Consider the following 10,053-nt stretch of genomic DNA (forward strand, 5'->3'; position numbering starts at 1 on the left):
TTGCACAGTGCTTTGCAGCCCACAGTTTAAGTAGAGCGCTGGGCAGTTACATTGCCCAACACATCCCGAGAGTTTGCAACAAATTATGGCTTAAGATTTCCCTGTGCCAGGTCTTGATTTGAACTGAACTTTGTAGATCAGACTCCAAGAACGTGTCCAACATTTTCATGCAGACTCTCAGCACTGAGTCTTGCTTTCAAAAGCTACTGCACTTCAGGCGTCATGCAAACTATTTCTTTTTGCATCTTTGGAGCTTCCATCTGATGTACAGACTTTTTGTTATGGAATGAGAGGACTAAACAGCACGGGTGTCCTAAAGAATCCTGCAGGACTCTCATTGTAAACTCCCTACACTCTATCAACCACCACTGCTACATGTTTTCTCCTCTTTTTCATCAGTCAACTAAATACTGCTCTTTCTCACTCCATGAAAAACTGGTTTCTTTAGAAGTGGTGGCAAAGGGCCCTGTCTGAAACTGACCATCTGAAGATACCATACATACTGGCACACCCTAATCCAGGTATTCAATTAGCTTTTCCAATCCTTTGATTTGTCAAACTCCTTTTACAAAAGACGTGTTGATTCCTTCATGTTGATAAAAGGTTTATCATAAGCCCAATAATTCTGATCTATATTATTGTTTGGATGAAACTGCCCACTAATAAGCTGCATTTCTCAGCATGCAGTTCCAGTCTCCCTGAAGTCTTTTCCAAGCCGGCATCATACCAGCCCTATCTTTTGTTTGCTGAGGATGATTTCAGTGAAAGCGTTAATAACTCAGCAATTTCCCCTTGAATCTCCCCTGTGCTGTAACAACATCTGCTCCCCACAGCTCAGCATTTTTCACCACTTTCTTAAATCTTGCTGCGGTAGCTCAGTTGGAGCCTCGTTCTGCTGCAGAAACCACGAGGAACACAGATGCCACAGAACTAATTTCTCTTTCAATTCCACCTTCTCCAAGTAACTCGTTCACACACCAGTATTTAAAGGTCTAGGCAAACTTTCAGACAACCATCTTATTTCCAACACATTTGGAAAAAAACTGCTACTTTTTATACTAACTGAAAGCTGTTCCTCTAAGTTTTTGGCCTTTCAAAGTGTTTGTTCTTTTCTATCATTCTCACTTGGTCATGACTTCAGCTTTTGGAAGGATGCCTCAAACTAAAGCCTTTCTTCCCTGCTGTTTCACATCATGGTTTTTCTCCCTCTCTCAGCTTTTGGTAGGGCTGGGGCATTTGCTCTGCAGTAGAATGCTTTTAAATAATCTTCACACCACCTACAAACATTTCATCCTTTCCTCCGCTCCTTTCAGTCTCTTTTTAACAAGCTTCCTTATTCTTGGCTTGGATTTCTTCCGCAAGGATGTACAAGTATGTCTGTGTTCACGCTTACGGGGGGTCACCAGTAGTAAAACTTTGCACCAAGTTCTGCACAAACCTCAGAAGAAAGTTGAAAGTGGATACAGGGTTTCAGAATCTAATGCCTTGCAATAAGGAAACAAAAAAAAGCAAGATCCCAGGCAAGGGAGGCTCACCATCCTCTGTGGCCTTTGCTATACAAAACTAGGCCTAAGACAGGGATTTTGTCACGTCCATGAGGTGTAGCTGCATGTAAAGGACATGAACTACCACTGAACCTCAGCGCAGCCTTCTCTTATTAACAACTCCAGCTTTACGTTTTGTTTACATTTTTCATTTACAAAAGTAAAAAAAAGATGACCAGTCTAATAGCAAAAACAACCACTTAAAATGAAAAAACACTCAGGGAACCGTGAGAACAGGTTTAAGGGGGAGGGGAACGTTTACATCATCTTCTCGAGTTGAAGGAATTTTCAACGCTAGGGACAATACGGCCCAAGGGAAATGGTAATGGGAGAGAAATAAATTCTTTCACCTCTGGGTTGAAATCCAAGTCAGGCTGGTAGTAGCCAAAAACCATTAGCTTAACATCTGCTAGCTGTTTGGTAACCCATCTGAAATGAGTTATATTCCTCAGTGTCCACATCACAGTCCCACTAATTGGCACCATGTTGGCAATCTAAACAGAGAGGTTAAAGACTGAACATGCAGCAAGCATGAGCTACAAGATTAGTCAAATTCAGATTCGAGTACATATGTGAGAAATGACACGTTTGGTGTATGCAGCTCCATCCAATGGTCCCACCATCCTGCTCTGCCCTCCGAACAAAACAGTAAATCCAAGCAAGCCAACAAGCTGTCAGCATTCCTGTGTCAAGCGTTCAGTTTCGGAGCTACTAAGACACGTTATTAAGTTAACTACTACTCCAAGCAACTGCTAAATTTTAAGCAAAATATGGTACAGCAAAAATTTAATTACAACCTGAAGTGTTTGAATAATAGGTACCAATATCTATTTAAAAAATATTTTTCTTAACATCAGTTTTAACTAAAAAATGTAACAACCTTTCTCAAAAAAGCAGCAACAATGTAGTTTCATAAATCCCAAGTAGCAAGACTCATTTCTCTTTGTCTTCCCAACAAAGAAATGGAGCAAAGGCACAAAGCTGACCTTAGGACAAGATCCAGTAGCCTTAAGAAAATCACCCTTTGCTGTGCCCCACAGTAACACATTTGTGTCTGAGGAAAAAAAATCAGGGATAATTGTAATAAAAAACAATTTAAAAATGAATTTTTCATATCTGAATATGGCACAGTCTAAAAACAGCCTGAACTATGAAGGAAGGAAACTCGTGTTACACTTTGGAAACCATCCCCGATGTTTATGCAGCGCTTCAGTTTAAAGAACCGCTTATGATGAGAACATGATGAAAGCTGCTGAGCATGAAAGGAGATATAAGCAAAGCCAAAAGATGCATCTCTGCCAGAACTCTACCAGAGCACAGAATTACTGAGTAAATTCATCAGAGAGGGACCTCTGGAGGTTTCCAGGCCAATCCTCCGCTCAAAGAAGGCCAACTTCAAAGATGGATGAGGTTACCCAAGGATATTCTAGATGAAAGCACAACACAGTAAAATGCCATGCAAAATCCACATATAAAGAAATTGTTCCTGCTAGCTGAATACCCCTTTCATTTACTACTGCTCTGGAAAGATTCAAGTTCTAAGTTGTTTAGAGAGCAGTAATAATGGCTTGCTGCTGTTAAGAACAGTGGTCAACTTCTATAACTTTTAGATGTAGAAAAGGACCATGCCACATTTTTCAGATGCCAGAGAAATTGCTTCCCATTGTAGTCATTACTTCTAGCTTCTTTTCATGTCACATCGCAGCAAATAATTATACAGACACTGAGGTGGGATTTGCTGTGCTGACATATGAAAGAGAATTAAGGGAGATGGTGAAGACTGCCAGGAACCTCGCCAAGCTGGGAGGAACGAGGCCAGCACCAAAGAGACAGAAGTTGCAACTGTTCTGCCTTTGGCTGCACTCAACCCACTGAGCTGCCAGGATGGACTCAAGTGAATCTTCAGAAGTAATTCATGATGCTGCATGATGTTAATTGCACAACAAGGTCCAAGCAAATGATATAGTGAAAAGCTTTATCGAACAGCTCCAGCATTCACTTCTGAACTCACATGCAGGTACTACGTGAGCTTTGTACTCAAATGAATGTTTCCTCATGAAACTCACTATATAAATAATAACAAACTCGTGAGTTTCCTGAGAGTAATTCTCCCCCACCTGAAAAACAGGAGGGGTCCAAGAAAGAAATTCTCTGCATGGAGGGTGTCAGGAAGGAAGGAAGTGTGAATTACATAAACCTCTGGGTAAGTTCCCCTTTATAAAAAGGAAGGAAATTGGAGTTAGCTGAAGAGAGCATGTTTAGCATCGCTGCACAAGCTGGGAAAAAACTAGGAAATCCTGGGTACAGATAATGCTGCCTCCTCCTGTCACTGCTGGGCTTTCCATGGGGAGAGGTGAAAGGTTCGACTCTCACTCTTTCATTTGCAGCAACACTTTGAAGTTACCTACACATCACAGCCACCGTTGATGGTCACCTCTCCCGTAAGTCCTCTTATGCTCTGTTGTAATAGATGTAATAGCGCTATCAAAAAACATGTGTTTTCACTTTTTTTTTTTAATAAAAAAGACCAACTTATAACAGAGCGGAGACAAAGGCTCTGTTGATACAACATGTGGATTAAATCTGAAAGGAGAAAGAAAGCTGTTCTGTTGAGCTGACAATCCTGCACAGAGGGCTTATATCTAAATTGGTGCAATAAATCAATAGGAAAGATTTATTTGGCTGAAACAACCATTTACTTAGGCATGGAGCAAGAGTGTTTTTAAATCACTGCGGACACTGAACACAAAACAGCTTCTTTGGTTTTGTTCTTTTTTTGCCTTTTTTTAAAAAGTATATCCCCAAAGTTTTGCATTTGCTTTGCTTAAGAATATTGACGTTTTGGCACTCAGCTCTGACCAGTCAAACACCACTGGGCTCAGAAAAGAAATAAATCGGTTGCTCCATTTACATGACTACATTAAACAGAGGAGTGGCCTAAACTTATGCTTTCTCCCCATTATGTTCTTCTCCTGTGTTTTATCAAGTGAATGTTCTACTTCTTTTCTTAAATTCTATACAATTCTCACTCATATACAAGCAGGGAATGCGTCAGTTTTTGCTATCTAACAGTGTGTCAGACTGCAAAGTCTCCTGCAGCACCTACTGAGCCCTACACAATAACTTGCTGTATTAGAACCTCACTCCTTAGATGGGCACTAATGAGAAGGAGGTGCTCAGGAAGCTGCAGCCACCATCCTCAGAACGCTGCCAGAAACACACGTTTGGTCTCTGGATCCCCAAAGACAAGCTGCTGCTGAGGCACACTGAAAACAAGGAGGATTTGGCAGAGTATTTTAAGTATGACACTGGTTGTAAGCGTAGATGGGACCATGAACAGCAGCCACCTCTTTAACTGAAATCAGATGGTACCTGGACCTGACTGCAGAGCATGAGCAGAGATGACGCTATAGCACCTACTAATGATTTGGTGCCTCATGCCACAAAGATGGCATTGACTAACCCATGCAAACATCACAAGCACGCAAGCACCACCTGCAAGTGCTTACACAGAACCCAGCTGGTAGCACTGTTGCTAAAACAGAAGAGGGAATTTACCGGCTACGTAAAGCAATATATTAAAGCTGCTGAGGTTTCTGTACTGCAGGCATCATTCCTGCATAGGAAACGTGCACTTCAGACAGCCAAGCCTACCCAGAGCAGGTATGATTCAGAGCTAATTGCTCAGAAAAATGTTTCAAGTTACACCAGTTTGTTATGCTTTTATAAAAGCAAAACAAGGTATGTTTTGGGCAAAGCAAAGATTGTGTTTATGTTTACAGACAATCTGACTCCCACATATAAAGAGTGTTTCTCCCTGCACAAAAACAAAAAGCATCAAGAAAAGTCAAAATTAATGCAAATGATCTGCTCTGTAATCTTGCCTGAACAGAAGAAGCACCAAAGCAGTTTTAGCAACCTTCAGTTCAACTTTCCTGACTCCTGCTTTGTTCAACACCTTAATTATACTTTAAAAATCTACAACACTTGAAATTTCAGGGCACATTTCTGTACACTGACTAATTCTCCCAAGGTAAAAATGATTATCCTCTCCATTACAGAAGGAAAGTGAAAGAAGACAAAAAGCAATTTGTCAAAGGCACAGAAAGAACTCATGTAATGGCTGAGATCAAAATCCAAGACAGTCTGGAGAGTTTCTTATTGCTTCTAAGGCATTTTTTCTTAAAGATAACAGCAGAATACAGAAAAGTTCTCATAAGAACATCCATTAAGGATCAAGGCAGTTTATGGGGTATTATTTAAATAAATGAATCCACTGTTGGAAAACTACAGTGAATTATCTACTAGATTGCTGTTATCTCCTAAATACAGCTCTAGCTTTAAGTTAGCCCACAGCAGATCTTGCCTTTATCATAAGATAGGGAAATGTACAGGATAATCCATCTTGGGCTCCACGCTCTGTACTCCGGAGCAGCACGTCACATCTCCAGCAGGACTCCTTTTCCCAGCAGAGGATGTGCTGAGCGCTGCCCAGCAGTATTGCCGTGTGTTATTCAAGAGTGCCCTCTAACGAAGCTCAGCCACGTTCCACAGCACGTACACAGGAGACCAGAAAAACCCCATGTGAGACTTTCCAGAAATTTCTCGTTAAACTCCAACCTTTGTTTTCCACTGAACAAAAGGGAAAACCAGATGATACACATTGACTGGTGACCGCGCCTGCACCGACGCTTTATGTTCCCTTCTATTGTGGAAGTCTTCGCTGGTAAATTTATCAGTGGGCAACAGGACAAAAGACAATAACGGATAAATTCAGAGTTCCCACTTTCTGAGAAAGGAATCTGAATGAGATGTGACACCGGGGCACTTAACCGAGTACAACTTAAAGATAAACTGAGTTCCACACAATCTATTTTATCTGTAAGGAACCGCTGGGTAGATTTTCATCACAGGGTACAGTTAAATTAACCTTTACAAAAACAACAATATCATGAAGTTCACAAATCAGAATTGAATTCTCATAAATCCACTCCCCAATACACTGCAGCTTCATAAAACATCGCTTTTCTGAAGGGATGTCTTCATTCTGAGAGCAGCCATGGAAACACAGGAAAGAAATGATTTCCTACAAGTTTGTATGAGTGGTACTGGGTTTACTGTCCAGTTCACTGCCAGACACCTACATAAGCACATGAGTTTAGAGAAACATTCTGCAAACAAATGAATAAAATCAGACTCACCCAGAAGGATGGTGACACTGAGATCTCCAAGTGATGGCTGGGGGTTCCACTGTTCGTTGTCCTGCAAGGAACCAAACAGCCCATGGTTAGCACACACAGCTTTCTGTACACTCGCTAATAGGACACCTAGGTTAGTGTTATCTTGGGAAGAAAGCAATTCAAGCACACATGAAACATTTTCTTAGAATCACAGAATGACCAAGGTTGGAAAAGAACTCCAAGATCATCGCCCGGCCGTCCACCTACCAGGTGTATTTCCCCACTAAACCATGTCCTTCAGTACAACATCTACACGTTTCCTGAACACCTCCATGGATGGTGACTCTACCACCACCCTGGGCGGCCCATTCCAGTGCCTGCCCACTCTTTTGGAGAATAAATGTATCCTAACATCCAACCTGATGTTCCCATGGCACAACCTGAGGACATTCCCTCTAGTTCTATCACTAGTATGGCTACTAAAGACCAGCCTGACACAGTGCGGTGTGTATTCACAGCTTTACTCTGTAAAACAAGCTGGCATTCCCCATCTCCAAAAAAACAGACCAATTTCTCTTTAGTTTGTACCAGTGGGAGACTTCAGTCCCCCAGGAATACTTCCCAAAAACTTACAGGCAACTGTTTAACCTAAGAAAACCCATGTGAAGCAGCGTAATGCAGCAAGCACTTCCCAAGCAGAGCAAAGGTCCTCCTCCCACATCTTCACGCATTCCTCACAGCGCTGTTATGTTCCAGGCAACTCTTTTTCTGACATAACAGCTTATTCCTCGAGGAGGTTCAGGCAGAGTTTGACATTAAAAAGATCAGCAGTGGGCAGACGGTGTCCTGCATGTTTTGGAAAAGGGATCTTTCTTTCACTAACACAAAACCCAAACAAGGCTCTGCATAAAAATCAGGAGTGGCCACAGAATCCCTTTGGAACCACAAAACGGAAAGTTTCAGTGCAGAATGAGAACTGTAAGCACAAGAAATAACACAAACTGAAAGTTACAGTACTTTGCAACCTGAGCTGGAACTGGGTTGTTCTAAAGAACATCAGAGATGGCTTTTTCTTTTCTTTTCTTTTCTTTTCTTTTCTTTTCTTTTCTTTTCTTTTCTTTTCTTTTCTTTTCTTTTCTTTTCTTTTCTTTTCTTTTCTTTCTTACATAGAAATTTGTTCGATGGCAGCAATTGCTGTAACTCTCCAACAGGTCAACTGCAGCTTAGAGCCAGCACCAAGGACTGTACCCAAAGTGTCATCTCAAGCGAGTGGCAAAGAGAGGGTTTTAATTACGTTTGATCTTATCTGCAGACCACAAAGCATTCTTTGCCCTAATTCACCTCGCAAGGAATTCACACAGCTGGGAAAGAGCACAGTGCTCCGGATCCCAAGCAGTTGGACAACACTCTCGACTTGCAGCCCAAGTCAATGCCATTTGGTGATGTTGCAACACTAAACCTGCATGTCTGTTCACAGAGGAAACAAGAGTTTCAAGCCCTGGGAAAGGAGCTTCCCAGCCTTCTCTTCTGATACAAATCTAAGTGCAGTTTCTCTGCAGCCTTCCCTTATCCCAGGCATTCACACTCTCCTCTTTCATTGTTTCTCACAAGAATTGTTCAGGCTTTTATCACTGACTTCCACCACAGTTCTTCCCACACTGTATTAATTTACTAGACATTAATTCAATTAAAAGATGAAAATGGGAAATGGAAAGATGTTCAGCATTTAGCATAACTCATTTCTGGTCATATAATTCCACTCCTCTCAGTTCCTTCATGGCCATCCCTTGCTCCAACGCACCCCATCACAACACGGAGCTGCTTGAGTGGGCCACAGTTATTTGCCTGCACAGCTGACCCAGCTGGCTCTGCACTGTGCTCCCAGCTGTAACCTAACAGAGCCAAGAGCTCACAGCACTGAGCGGACACACAGAGAACGCCCACTCCTCCCTTCCCTTCCATCTGCCTTTAGCTTTGCCAGCTCACTCCACTTTGTGTCTGAACCAACTGAGCTGCTGTGGTTTAGTCCTCCCAAACCTCCGTGAGCAGCGACGTCTGATTGCTCTGATGCAGCTTCACAAGAGCAGCTTCTTCAGCCCCAACAAAGCTGAGACACGTTTGCTGTCACTGCTGTCAGTGAGCACCGACAGGGCTCTGTGCACGTGAGCATCGTGATTACTCGTCATAGGCAGCAATCCTGCCTAAAAGATCCCGAATCAAAGTCTGCTGGCAGGTAACTGACACTGCAGGGTACGTGTTCTGCTGGTTCTGCTCCCCGTGCTGAAATTTCTGATTATTCCTGTTCAATTGTTTGCAATAAACAGTGAGAAAAAAAAAAACCACGGAATCCAAAGTTACGGCAATTAGTGACATGGTGCCAAAAAGCTGCCACGGCCGTGAGCATATCGCCATAGGAAACCACAGAGCATCAAACACCCAGTGATGCCTGAGACTGCCAGATCCACGGGAGCACGGGAAGGTTTTCACTTTATTAAACAAAACTTCATCATTTCAGTGAGTCAATAGATCCCGCAGGGCAGCATCGCTCGGGGGGGGTCACCAGCTTGGGAGCTCTGAGCCCATCACTCACTGTATCCCCCTCACTGTACCCCAATGTACCTCACTGTACCTCATTGTATCCCACTGTACCTCACTGTACCTCAATATACCTCAATGTACCTCACTGTACCTCACTGTACCCCCACTGTGCACTCAATGTACCCTAATGTACCCCAATGTCCCTCCCTGTCCCTCTCCTCCCCCCTCACCCATCGCTGCCCGCCGTCCCGTCCCGTCCCGCCCCCCCTGCGGCCTCCCCCCGGTGCCGCCCTGTCAGCCGCTCATTCCGGCCCACTCTCTATCAGTGCCGCACACTCCGTACCCCCGAGCTGTCCGTCCCCCCGCCCCGTCCCGCCCCCCGTTGCTCTCAGTTCGGTTCCGGTTCCTGCGGCCCATTCCCGTTCCCGGAGCGCCCCGCGTGGCCAACGGCGGCTGCACTCACCTGGCGCCCGCCCGGAAGTGCCATCGCCATTCGGTCCGTTCTCAAACCCTTCCCCGTGGCGGACGCCGCAGTTCCCGGAACGTCCCGTGCCGGCCCCGCGCGCAGCCGGACCCCCTTACCGACACGTGCCGGCAGGGGGCGCTATAGGCCGCAATAACGCTGAATGGGGGGGGCGGTACCGTATTGACCGCCCGCATACCGAAATTACCGTAATTACCGGACTTAATGCGCACGGCGATGCTGCTACATCCGAACCATCCCTTATCGCTGTGTCCACGGCCCCTTATCTCACTCCCTCCCCCGCAATGTCTCCCTGTCCCCGTGTTCC

At 44.1% G+C, this 10,053-nt stretch overlaps 1 protein-coding gene across 7 annotated transcripts in view; it reads right to left on the reverse strand.

Annotated features, from left to right (window-relative positions):
- Positions 1-9,829, reverse strand: part of EXD3 (exonuclease 3'-5' domain containing 3) — a 163,154-nt gene extending 153,325 nt beyond the window's left edge. For 5 of the 7 annotated variants that reach the window (XM_015878795.2, XM_015878796.2, XM_015878793.2 and 2 more), the window contains exons 1-2: positions 9,726-9,829; positions 6,746-6,806 (exon numbers count right to left, since the gene is read on the reverse strand). The gene's annotated coding sequence lies outside the window, so the exon portion shown is untranslated. Of the gene's footprint in view, positions 1-6,745; positions 6,807-7,357; positions 7,803-9,605; positions 9,627-9,725 lie in introns of those variants that run through there. The other 2 variants (XM_032448204.1, XM_032448205.1) reach the window with 2 other exon arrangements.
- Positions 9,830-10,053: the final 224 nt, after the last annotated feature.

Source organism: Coturnix japonica, chromosome 17 (assembly GCF_001577835.2).
Source record: "Coturnix japonica isolate 7356 chromosome 17, Coturnix japonica 2.1, whole genome shotgun sequence".
NCBI classification, from domain to species: domain Eukaryota; kingdom Metazoa; phylum Chordata; class Aves; order Galliformes; family Phasianidae; genus Coturnix; species Coturnix japonica.